Here is a 13,688-nt window from a genome sequence, read left to right as displayed (position 1 = left end):
TCAGTATCGGCGCCTATACAGTCTGAAAATACAAATTATTATTACCCTTGTGTGTCGTGTCATCATCACATACCGCAATATACTGAGCACACATTAGGAACAAATGTAACGTTAGCGCCCACCACATCAAGTACGTCTACACAACATATAAGAGTTGTTTGTAGGTCGGAAATGGTGGAATAGATTTACCAACAAAAAAGATGTTTAAACTGCTCATACACGGATAACTTGGTTCTGCATGTATCATGCTTCCATTCAAACAGACGGCAACACACGTGAAGTCAAGTCTCACTCTCGTGAGACTTCCTCTCTAGATACTCTACCTGGCCAGGGTACTCCTGGGTCCTAGTGCCCTCCCATGTTACACTATATGTCATGCACATGTATTTTATATGTTAATACAATTGCATTTATCTTTAGTCCTAATTCTGTCACTGTTTGATGTCACAAAGAAGGGTGTATCCGAAAGCTGTCTACAACATTTGTAACGTGATGAAAAAGTAAACAAATAATGAACTGTATTAGACATTTGTTAATGATGAATAGGCTTCACTTGAGATTGGCCCCCACAATAGCATCTGCAAATGATTTATAGATGTTTTATGAATGTCTTAACAAATCATTTGTTGAACATGAAAAATAAATGGAGATACAGTATAGTCGTTTTTTTCATATCCATTTTTCAAAGCATCTACAAATGTGTTACTACACATTAAACAACATTATTTAATGATGAACAAATCAAGTACAAACAATGTTGATAATGAGTTATAAATAATGTAGAACTAATCTGTAAATGTTATACAAATATAGTTATAAATGATTTAATAATCATTTATGAATGTATATAAATTAGGGATGCCCCGATCGATCGGCCAGCGATCGGTATCGGCCGATATTCAGTATAAATATGAGATCGGTGATCGGTGGAACGAAGAGGATGGAAAACAAGAGAAGAGACAAGTGGCCGACATTCAATGGAAAAGCAGAGAACTAAGAGCTCTGGGAAAAGCGCATGCTGTGCTGCATGCACAGGGCGGGGCTGAAGGAGAGGATCCTGGGGGCCCCCACCGGAGAACTGACAGCGGAAGAGCAAGCCCTGGACGACCAGCGGAATGCTAGCGCGTACTGTGAGTTAGCACCGATGCTTGACGACACCAGCCTGGGGCTGATATTCCGCGACACTAAAGACAGAGGCCGAGAAAGCCTGGCGGTACTGAGAGAGCATTTCATCGGGCGAGGAAGACCCAGAGTCGTGGCCCTCTACACAGCACTAATGGGCCTGAGGAAGGGGACCACCGAAACTGTGACCGAATAAGTCAACAGAGCGGAGCAAATCACGACGCCATTGAGGAGTGCCGGAGAAGCACCGAGCGATGGGCTAATGATGGCAATGATAATGAGAGGACTACTGGAGCTGTACAAACCGTTCACACTCCTGATAACACACGGTTCAACGGACATTACGTTGGGCCAATTCAAGGCTAAATTAAGGAACTTCGAGGCCTCAGAAGACACCCACCCAGCCGCCGCGGAGGAAGAGGAGAGGGTGCTAAAGGCTCGAGTGACGCCAAGAGGGAGAACCAGGACCACGACGGACCTGGCGTGTTGGCGATGCGGAGATAAAGGCCATCGGAGAAGCGAATGCACAAAGACTGTCTGGTGTAGCTTCTGCAAATCCACGGGGCACACAGACAGAGTGTGCATGAAGAAACACAACCAGAGCGAGCGATACGCGCATGGCCAAGATGGAGGCTACGGACGAGACGACGGCCATGAACGAGACAGAGGCCACGGACAAAATGGCGACTACAGGCGAAACAAAAGCCACAGACAAAATGGCGACTACAGGCGAGACGAAAGCCACGGACAAAATGGCGACTACAGACAAGATAACGGCTGTGGACAGGATGACGACGGCTGCGACTATCGACGTGAGATGAATCGAGATGACGCCCGGAGAATCGATGGAGGCGACTATCGACGGGAGATGAGTCGAGACGGCGCCCGGAGGATAACGGGACAAGAAGACTGCGCTTTTGTAGTGTGGACGGCGGGCATCGCCGGACTGGCCCAGATGCAGCGGGCCCAGAGAAGGGGACTGATCGTGGACACGGGCGAGTCGTCCCATGTCATCAATGACAGGAGTCGGTTCAAGAACTTTGACGACATTTTCCACTCGGAGAGGCACTGCATGGAGCTGGCGGACGGTAGACGCCTCTACGGATTGGCACAAGAGAGGGGAGACGCACAGGTATGCCTAACGGACAGCAGGGGGCGCCGGCGTATGGTGACGCTAAAGAACGCTCTATATGTACCATCGCTCCCACAAGGACTATTCTCTGTAATAGCCGCTACTGCAAGAGGCGCCAAGGTATTCTTCGATAAAGGTAAACATTTTCTTGTAGAACCTGACGGTACCCGGTTTGACATAAAGATGTACCAGAGAATATATTATCTGCAAACGATAACGATAATGATGATGTGTGTAGCGGGACGGCCAGTCACGATATTCAGACATGGCATGAGATTATGGGTCATTGTAATTACGAGGATTTACTAAAACTGCAAGTAGTGTCAGAGGGCATGCACATTGAGGGGGAGAAGCGTAGACCTGACAAAAAATTTGCAATGTGCAAAACGGGCAAGTTTACCCAACCGAGATACAGAAATCCCACAGACAGAGTAAGGGTACCACTTGCACTAGTTGACATGGACCTAGCAGGCCCAGTAAGCAACGAGTCCATAGGAGGTTTTAGATATGTACAGTATTTTACAGACGTGTGTACAGGGGCAGTGTTTGTTTACTTTATCAAAGAAAAGAGTGACACACTCCAGGCCACAGAAAAATTCCTGGCAGACGTAGCCCCTTATGGTACAGTAAGATGTTTGAGGTCAGACCACGAAACCGAGTTCACAAACAGAGAGTTCCAATCACTGTTGGGAAGGTATAAGATAAGACACGAGACGTCACGTCCATGCCCCACGCACCAGAGCAGGGTGGCAGAGAGGGAATGGCACACCCTTTTCGAAATGGCTAGGTGTAAGCTAGCAGATAGTAACTTACCAAAGAGCCTGTGGCATTATGCGGTGCAAGAAGCCGCTTACACCAGAAACGGGTGCTTTAATAAGCACTCGGGCACCACTCCGTATACAGCGCTGACAGGAAAGAAGTGTAATCTAGCCAGAATGCACCGATTTGGATCAGTGTGTTATGTGTACCTGCAGGACAGGGGAAAACCCAAGTCCAAGGATGTAAAAGAATTTTTCGTAGGACACGACAGGGGAAGTCCTGCTCTCCTAGTTTATCATCCCGGTAAAGGGATAGTGCAGAAACACATGCTAGTCAAGTTTGTCACGAAGGCAACCTGTGAGAGCGAGACACAGACAGAGGAGCCAGAGCTGGACTCCAGAACAAGGTGTGTAGAAATAGAAACACATCACCCCAGTGTACTTAGTACAGTTGTGCAGACAGACAGTCAGCAACCCCCAGAGGGCGATGACGAGAAGCACCTGAGGGTGACGTCGAGTGCCTCAAGCAGTGGGAGGTATCCCCCAAGGGAACACAAACCCCCAGAATATCTGCCAGACTATGCCAGGAAAGGGAGTGACGAGGAGGACAGTACACCTACCCAAGTTCAAGTTCAAGTTCTTTAATAGTTGTCATACAGAAGTACAGAATACTTTCATACAAAATGCTTCTTACTGTTACGCTCCAGAGACTGTGCTAGACAAGATAGTATCAAATGACATAATAAACATGTAATTTAGAAGAAGAAAAATGAGGTCACAGTGTTCGGTATAGACATATGTACAATGTTCTGAGTTACCATATAATATACAATACTATGCAGTGTACTAATGTACAGTACTATCTAGTGCAAAGCAGAAATGGGATGAGGTACAATTTTAGGTACAATTTACAGTAAGGTGTACGAGTTGTAGTGCAATCCTTCATCAATAAATATAAAGTGTGGGGAGTGGGTGCTACAGTGTGTTTGTTTAAAGTGGGTGTGTGCTATAAAGTGTGTGGAGTGGGTGCTACAGTGTGTTTGTTTAAAGTGAGTGTGTGCGTGTGGATGTGTGTGCTATGTGCGTTTGGTGGTTGTTGTTGTGTAGTGTTCATTCATTGTTCGTTTAGCAGCCTGATGGCCTGGGGATAGAAGCTTCTTCTGAGTCTTTCTGTGCTCGCCTTGAGACTCCGGTATCGCTTGCCTGACCGCAGCAGTTCAAAGAGGCAGTTGTTCGGGTGACTGGAGTCTTTAATGATTCTCTTAGCCTTGCCCGTGCAACGCTTGTTGTAAATGTTCTGGAGGGTGGGGAGCCCCCCTCCAATTGTGCGTTCGGCTGAACGTGTCACTCTTTGTAGTCTGCTTCGGTCTTGTGCAGTGCTATTCCCAAACCAGGAGGTGATGTTGCCGGTCAAGATGCTCTCTATTGTACATGAGTAGAAGTTCTTAAGGATCTTCTGACTGACTTGGAACTTGCTTAGGCGCCTGAGGAAGTAGAGGCGTTGTCGTGCCTTCTTCACAACACTGTCAATGTGTGTGGTCCATGTCAAGTCCTCGGATATGTAGGCTCCGAGGTACTTAAAGCTGTTGACTCTCTCGACCGGTGCCCCGTCGATGCTGAGGGGGCTGTAGTCCTTGACCCCCGACCTCCTGAAGTCCACAATCATCTCCTTTGTTTTGCTGACGTTCAGGGAGAGGCTGTTTTCCTGGCACCATCCCGCCAGGACCTTGACCTCTTCCAGGTAGGCCCTCTCGTCGTTGGCAGAGATCAGGCCCACCACCACTGTGTCGTCAGCAAATTTGATGATTGTATTGCTACTCCGCTGAGCCACACAGTCGTGTGTGTACAGGGAGTAGAGGAGGGGACTCAGAACACAGCCCTGGGGGGCCCCTATGTTGAGGGTGATGGATGAGGAGGTGCAGTTGCCTGCTCTCACCACCTGGGGTCTGCCAGTCAGGAAGTCCAAGACCCACTGGCAGAGGTCATAGCCCAAGCCCAGGTCCCTGAGCTTGGCTATGAGTATGGAGGGGACTATGGTATTGAATGCCGAGCTGTAGTCGATGAATAGCATTCTCACATAGTTCCCCTGCCTCTTGTCCAGGTGTGATGCTGCTGTGTGCAGCACATGGGCTATGGCGTCCTCCGTGGACCTGTTGGGGCGGTATGCAAATTGCAGGGGGTCCATGTTGATGGGGAGGGAGGAGCAGATGTAGCCCTTTACTAGCTTCTCAAAGCACTTCATGGCTATGGAGGTGAGAGCTACAGGGCGGTAGTCGTTGAGGCAAGCAGGCTTGGATTTTTTGGGTACAGGGATAATAGTGGACTTCTTCAGGCAGGTGGGGATGACAGCCTGTTCTAAGGACAGGTTAAATATGTCAGTGAATACTGGGGCCAGTTGGTCGGCACAGACTTTTAGGACGTGGCCGGGGATGCCGTCCGGACCTGCTGCCTTCCTGATATTCACTTTTTTAAAGGTCCGCCTCACCTCATGCTCTGTTACCCTGAACACTGCGCCTCCATCAGCAGCCGACCCCCCCCCCCCCCCATTGCCGTGGCTTGTGAGCTGGTGTTGTTATTACCAGCATCAAACCTCGCATAGAAGGTATTGAGGTCATTTGCTAAGGAGATGTCACTGTTCAGTTTGAGGGAGGCGCCTTTGTAGTCTGTCATCGTTTTGAGCCCCTGCCACATAGCTCTAGAGTCAGCTTGTTCAAACTGGAGTTCAATTTTATCCCTGTAGCGCCGTTTGGCCTCTGACACTGTCCTCCTTACGTTGTATCGCGCCACCTTGTGGTCATTCATGTTGCCTGCCACTAGGCCGTCGTTGTATGCTTTGGTGCGCTCTCTCAGAGCTTCACGGACGGATTTGTCTACCCAGGGTTTTTGATTTGGGTAAACTCTCATTGTGGTAGTGGGGATTGTTTCTTTCACCCTAGTACAAACATAGTCCAGCACTGTCTCCGTGTAGACATTAATGTTATCTGTGTCGCGGAACACATTCCAGTCTGTGCCGTGAAACACAGACCGGAGCGTCTCCTCTGACGTCAAATCCCATTTCTGCACCTCTCGCGAGACTACAGGAGTACTTTTAATTCTCTGTTTGTACTTTGGTGAAAGAAAGATTGACGCGTGATCTGATTTACCAAAGCCACTATCAGAATGAGCCTTGTAGCCACCTTTAAATTGCGTGTAACAGTGATCTAGGATGTTACCGCCTCTGGTGTTGCAAGTCACATGCTGATAGAAGTCAGGTAATACCTTTCTCAGATTGGCGCTATTGAAATCACCCAGCACTAAAATGGCGGCGTTAACGTTCGCCACTTGTATTCTATTTACCTCGTCGTGTAGTCTGGAGAGCGCAACCTTGTTGCTGGCTTGCGGTGGAATATACACTCCGATCAGGACGATCGCCGTTAACTCCCTCGGGGCCGTTAACTACTACTACAGGGTAGCCAGTGGGATAAACCCGACCTTTAAGGAGGCCACATTGTCCCCCAAAGAGGGCAGACAGACAGTGGGAGGGAAATGGTTGCATTCGATCCAGGAGGGTATTGAAGACCACGGTAAATACAAAGTATGGTTCATAGAAAATTGATTGAATGCTGAAGAATTGAGCCATATGTTTGGTCCCATGTTTAAGTATAGAGGTGGATGAGTTACCAGGTTTAAAATACTGAAATGGATCTTATGTTTAATCCCATGTTTAAGTACAAAGGTGGGTGGTTTACAATGTTAAATTACAGAGGTGATTCAATGTTTAAAAATACAGAAGTGGAGGATTTGATCATCGTTCCAGGCCACAAAAGAAAGACCTAGGCAGGTTAAACCATTTTATAGGTATGGTGTAACTGAGGGGTTACAAAACCCTGACTGTATTAAAGATTGTGATAGATTAAACCACTGCTAGTTATGTACTTTAATTACTGGCCAGACAGTACATCAAATATAGATGGTGAACACCCACAAGAACACGGCATTGACACAGAAATACTATTGGAGGGTAATTTATTATTATTAGGCAACGTTAGGTTACAGAATGAGAATTAGGGTCGCGCTTGTATGGCGAAGAATATACGTAAAGTCAGTCAAGAGCATAAGTCACTAAGAATAGCAGGAATCCTACGATGGGTCTAAGCTGACGCCACCTGTTGTATAGTAGCAATTATATAGGGCAACACTGGTACCAACTGGAGACAATGGGTTCCCTCCGGGGTGTAAGGCCTGGAGGGTAGAGGAATGTTCGGGTACTCCGTCTGATTCAATGGGGAATAAAGAGACTCCAGGTACAGGAGTCGGTGCTTGTAAACTCCCTTGATCAGCAGCAAAAGCAATAGTTGTAATCCAAAATGCTCGACAGCATTGATGACAGCTAGCCAGCCCCGTCCACGAGGCAGGCCCGAGTTGTAATCCTCACGAGGTTGAATCCCAAACGATAGTGGAAATCAACGATGCTCTTCTCCGGTAGTCACGTCCCAAAGCAATATAATCCAACCAGGAATGGTTCTGCAATCGCCGGCGCCGATTCTCCTGTGTACATGTCCAACGGTTCTCCGCCTAGGACTCCTCGGGTGTGGGCGACGTATTTAGGCCACACAGCCTGGTTAAGTGCACTAGCTAAAGACACGACGAACCGATGGGTAATGCTACACACGGAAGAACTGTGGCCGCACGATATACAATAAATGATCGACTATTTATTTCACATTAGATTAAGTCGAACTCAACGTTACTTCATTAAACTCTGACACTTTAACATTCTATTCGCACGCGGTTCTCAATGCTCTATTTAGACGCAAGGTTGCTCACTTCACTGCACGTTGTGAAGGTGGGTAAGGTACTGAACGTTCTCACTGAATTGAACTAAGCACGGTGTGCGCACCTTGCGCTGTATTTATACTTAAGTGAATATCTAGTCCCAACCTCAGTCCTTGTCTCGTATTACTACGCTGACTCTGGGCATGTTCTGACATGCCTGCAGTTGTCTTTGAACTTGCCGTTGGGGGCTTGCGCGCTGGCGCCTGGGGGCGCTGTCCAATAGGAGAGCGAATATTACTCTGGTCTGAACGCAGGTAAAGGGATATTCCGTGTATATATATAAATAATATACAAAGTATATCAAACGATACATATATATATTCAGTTTAATCTGGCCCTTCACAACATATGGACTTCGAACAGTCTGCCAACTGTGTAAAAATATCCCAGAAGAGATATGTGGGGAAAGGTCCTGAGATGTTTTTGACTAAAGTAAGAAATGTATAGATAAACTGTGGGTAGCTTCATTCTGTTGGACAACCTGTACTTGCCCTGACCTATGTTCTGTAGTGAGTAAGAGTGTCGGAGTATGTTTGTTGACCCCACAGAGAATAATTAAAGAATAATGTTTTTCGTTATCCCAGAGGTGCTGCAGACGGACAGCGGTGTTTCAGAAAGTACAAACAACAAAGGTTTAAGGGCTTAGGGCCTACAGGGATACTATCAGCCAGTGAAGCTGAGTGTATGTTTCTAGCTATGACAATGCAAAAATGTGTTTATCTAGAGCAGGGGTCTCAAACTCAATTTACCTGGGGACCGCTGGAGGTAGAGTCTGGGTGAGGCTGGGCTGCATCAAATATTCCACAAAAAAAGGGTTTCAAGTATTCAAAAAAAAAGTACAACTGATCCAATCTTCTCAATCTTTAGCAATAACATTTCAGAACATGAACAGTTCTTCAGAACATGAACTGTTCTTCAGAACATAGGCTTCTCAGTGGTGTCAGTGGACTCATCCACAGCTATGGAAATGCACTGTGCATTTTTTTAAATCACAAAGCTGTTTAATCAAATCACCAGCCAGTATTTTTGTTATTCTGGTTGCTGTGCGATCTGAGGGGGATTGGACGCGTTGATTAGAGACTTTCATCCCTCCTCACCCCCGCCGGGTGGGGGAGGGGAAATATGCCACATCATCACATCATGCATGGCTACGACGAGAGAGAGAACCATTGGATTAAAGAGAATTAAGACTGTTCAAGGACAATACAGAATGGGTTACATCGGGTACAGAGGCTATGTTTATGAAAATAAACATGAGGATCTAAGGAAAGAGATCACGTTGCAGTGTAGTTTCTTATGACTAAGGGATGTACTAACAGGGGTTGATACAAACACAACGCAGAACAGGGAGAGTCACGAAGGAGATGACGAGATGAGATTGGGTGATTACAGAAACATCTAACACCATGTACTAGTGTTGTCACGATACTGGAATTTCGACTTCGATACGATACCTTGAAAAGTATCGATACTTCGATATATATATATATTTTTTTTTAAACAAATTTAGCTTTTGTTGCTGGTTGATTCTCCTCAGCTTCTCTCTGGTACTATAAGAGAAGATAAATATAACACTTTTAAAACCCTTTGTTTATCTTTAGATCACACATTTAAAAATAACTGTTCATCTCACTTCAATAATTTTTATTGCAAATGCAGAACATGGTATTTTCTCAAGCAGACAGATGTAAACACTGTAATCTGTGTTGCATGTACCTGACAAACTGAACTGTTTGTATTACAGTTAGTAACAGTTTCGATTTTTATTTAAAGATAACGAGAGCGAGAGAGAGAGAGAGAGAGAGAGAGAGAGAGGGGGAGGCTATGCTCGGAGCATTTTAGTAACGTTACATTTTCAACAAGATTGCTGCTATTTAAACACTTGATGGAAACGGGGTAACGTTAACCTTATGTCGACTGTAGTATTGTATGACCTCGACATAACGTTTAAACGTTAACGTTACTCCGTTTCCATGCAGTAATTATAACGGTGGCCAGCTAAGCTAACGGAGCTAACTGCTAGCAGTAGCTAACGTTAGCTGGTAGCTGTAACGTTACAATGAATCAGCTGTTGATATTATGCGCCATCAGTAGACAACGTATCATGTATTAAACTAGAGTTAATGGTTTAATGCTTCAGTCACAGTGACGTTGAAAGAGCAGCTGTCACGAACCTCTTTCATTTCTTTATGGAGATCCGCGCTGGCACTGCTAAAATGTTTATTTACAAACTGAAGACGGCTCTGTGACTCTGTGAGGGGAGGGCTGGTCGCTGGAGCAGGCGGAGGGGCAAGCGCGCTCTGAACAGCGTGTCAACAACTTGCTGTAGAACACTCGCCAGCTGGTACCGACTGCAGAAAGTATCGGTATTTCGGGAAATGAGTATCGAAGCCGTTTTAAATATTCAGTATCGATATGTATCGATACTTCGATATTTTTGACAACACTACCATGTACATGTCAAAATACTTCCCAAAGTTCAGTGAATACCATGACCACAACACCAGAGGGAGCTCCACAAATCATGTTCAACCCAGATTCGGCTCAAACAAGGGACTAAACACGTTTCGCAATTATGCCACATCCATGTGGAACGCCCTACCCACAGCTGTAAAGGAATGTGAATCACCCACTTTCAAAACCACTCGCAAAGAGCACCTATGAGAGACTGCAATTCGAAACTGGCCCCTGTAAATGTCCTAACGCAACCCCCTCCAATGTACAATAAATGTCCTATTAAACACAATAATACACGAGACACTCTTCTTGGGACCAAGTAAGGTTTCGTCGATAATCCAATGTACAGTACTTTTTTAGACTCTTTTTGTATCACAAACAGTACTGTATTTGTAAATCTGGTACGTCATAAATGTATAGATGTAGCAGTACTGTCTATCTGTATACATGTCATGTATGTCATATATATGTTATGATGAATTGAAAATGGGGGACCCTGATGTAAACAAGACGAAAGTCTTTCTCTCGTCTGCATCCCCTTAACAATTGTGTGTATTGAGCTGTACTGTATTGTACCCATTCTGCAATCTGTTAATAAAATGTTCAATCAATTCAATCAATCAATCAATTATTATTTGTATGTCAGCTCTTTGACTGCCAGAGTGGAGTGGACTCAACCTTGATGACTTGGGACTCTGACTTGGACTAGGGTAATGGGGACTCGACTCGGACACAACTCGGGCTCTCCTTTGGTGACTCTGACTTGGACTCGGACTCAAACACTAGGGACTTGAGACTCGACTACACTGGGTTAGAGACTTGTAGAGAGGCTCCACCTGAGAGGAACAATCGTCCTGGCTAGAATGAATAACACCTGGAACATCTCCAATAGCAGGATTTTTCAAGTCTGACTTGGCCTAAAAATATGGCTGATGGGTAAATAATTTAAGTGAAACTTTTAACATATAATATATATATATATTGTGCTGTCCTCCCAATGATGTTTTAATCAAAGGTAGACGGCCAGCCAAACTCTTCAATAAGCAACACAAGAGTCAAACGTAGCTTCCTTGTTTAATGTAGTTCTTGTTGACATGTTGCTAGGATAGGAGTAAAACTGAAACAGAATGAAGTGCATAGTGTTACTACTAGTGCATGTAAAAAGTATAGATATACAGTAAGTGTACTAAATGATTATATGTAGACATGTTGTACTAAACATTCCAAGTATTATGAACATCTACTATATCTGCCATTAGCATGTATCATAGGTAATAGAATACGAACATAACAGCGACCCATCTACGACAATATACTTCAAAACTGAAAGATAACCTTGCAAACAATAAAGGATTACTTACAGACAATGCTTACGATGGGGCAAATCAAAGGATTACTATAGATACGAACAGCATGTTGTTCATAATGAAAACTCTCTTCCTGGTGAAGCTGCAGGTCCCACTTCCTGTTTATCTGTGAGCTACCACTTCCTGTTTGGCCATGAGGTCCCATTTCCTGTATATACCACGTTCGACCAACAGGTGGTGCCAAAGCAAATCAAAACTATATACACTGCCTGGGAGGCAGAACACTCCCCACATTAAGTGTGTACGCTATAGTACACGTTAACTTAACTTCTGTCCTCTTTAGGCAAAAGAAGAACGATTTCTGAAACGGGTCTACTTCCTTGAGCTGTGGTCTTTACTTCGACCTTACGCACCTTTCCGTCCTGGCTTGGGAAGGTGGAAGTGGAAGGTGGAAATTACCAGTGCCACAGGCCACTCGTTTCTTGCAGCTTGGCTGTCTTTCTCACGGCACAACGTCGCCTTCCTGTAAGTTGCGGTGATCTTCGACCCACTTGCGACGACTCTGCAGTGTCGGGAGGTACTCATGTCTCCAGCGGGTCCAGAATGTGCTGGCAAGGGCTTGCACCTGTCTCCATTGGCTTCGGTGGAGGTCCTTGTCTGAGAAATCTCCAGGTTTCCTGTCGAAGGTTCGACACAGTGAAGTAGGGCGATTGAGTGCCTGCTTGCGGTTGTTTGGGAGTCGTCTTCGTGGCATCTTGAAAGGTAGTGGGGGAACCCAGCTGTTCCTCTCATCCCTGTACGTCTCTCTAATAATAACCATAATATTTAAAATGACGGTATCTTCTATGGATAAGGCAAGCCTGTTGTCGTTAGACACACTGCGACCCAGGTTGTCCTCTGTAACTCTCTCACTGATCAGGCCGTTCTGTTGCTCCCCGCCGTGCTGTTCTCTCTCTTTCAGGTCTGTGAAGTTGGAAGGGTGTCCTGAAGCAGGGGAGGGGGCGTGTCCTGAGACAGCAGGGGAGTGTCCTGAGACAGCAGGGGCGTGTCCGGAGGAGGCAGGGGAGTGTCCTGAGACAGCAGGGGAGTGTCCTGAGACAGCAGGGGCGTGTCCGGAGGAGGCAGGGGAGTGTCCGGAGACAGCAGGGGAGTGTCCGGATACAGCAGGGGAGTGTCCGGAGACGGCAGGGGAGTGTCCTGAGACAGCAGGGGAGTGTCCGGAGACAGCAGGGGAGTGTCCTGAGACAGCAGGGGAGTGTCCGGAGACGGCAGGGGAGTGTCCGGAGACGACAGGGGAGTGTCCGGAGACAGCAGGGGAGTGTCCTGAGACAGCAGGGGAGTATCCTGAGACAGCAGGGGCGTGTCCGGAGACAGCAGGGGAGTGTCCGGAGACAGCAGGGGCATGTCCGGAGACAGCAGGGGAGTGTCCGGAGACAGCAGGGGAGTGTCCGGAGATGGCAGGGGCGTGTCCGGAGACAGCAGGGGAGTGTCCTGAGACAGCAGGGGAGTGTCCTGAGACAGCAGGGGAGTGTCCTGAGACAGCAGGGGAGTGTCCGGAGACAGCAGGGGAGTGTCCTGAGACAGCAGGGGAGTGTCCGGAGACAGCAGGGGAGTGTCCTGAGACAGCAGGGGAGTGTCCGGAGACAGCGGGGGCGTGTCCGGAGACAGCAGGGGCGTGTCCGGAGACAGCAGGGGAGTGTCCGGGGACAGCGGGGGCGTGTCCGGAGACAGCAGGGGCGTGTCCTGAGACGGCAGGGGCGTGTCCGGAGACAGCGGGGGAGTGTCCGGGGACAGCGGGGGCGTGTCCTGAGATAGCGGGAGAGTGTCCGGAGACAGCAGGGGAGTGTCCGGAAACCGCAGGGGCGTGTCCTGAGATAGCGGGGGCGTGTCCTGAGACAGCGGGGGGTGTCCTGAGACAGCAGGGGAGTATCCTGAGACAGCAGGGGCGTGTCCTGAGACAGCAGGGGCGTGTCCGGAGACAGCAGGGGAGTGTCCTGAGACAGCAGGGGAGTGTCCGGAGACAGCAGGGGCGTGTCCGGAGACAGCAGGGGAGTGTCCTGAGACAGCAGGGGCGTGTCCTGAGACGGCAGGGGAGTG

This window comes from Notolepis coatsorum, assembly GCF_963971535.1.
Source record: "Notolepis coatsorum genome assembly, chromosome: 2".
Taxonomy (NCBI): Eukaryota; Metazoa; Chordata; class Actinopteri; order Aulopiformes; family Paralepididae; genus Notolepis; species Notolepis coatsorum.
This window is presented reverse-complemented; position numbering follows the sequence as displayed.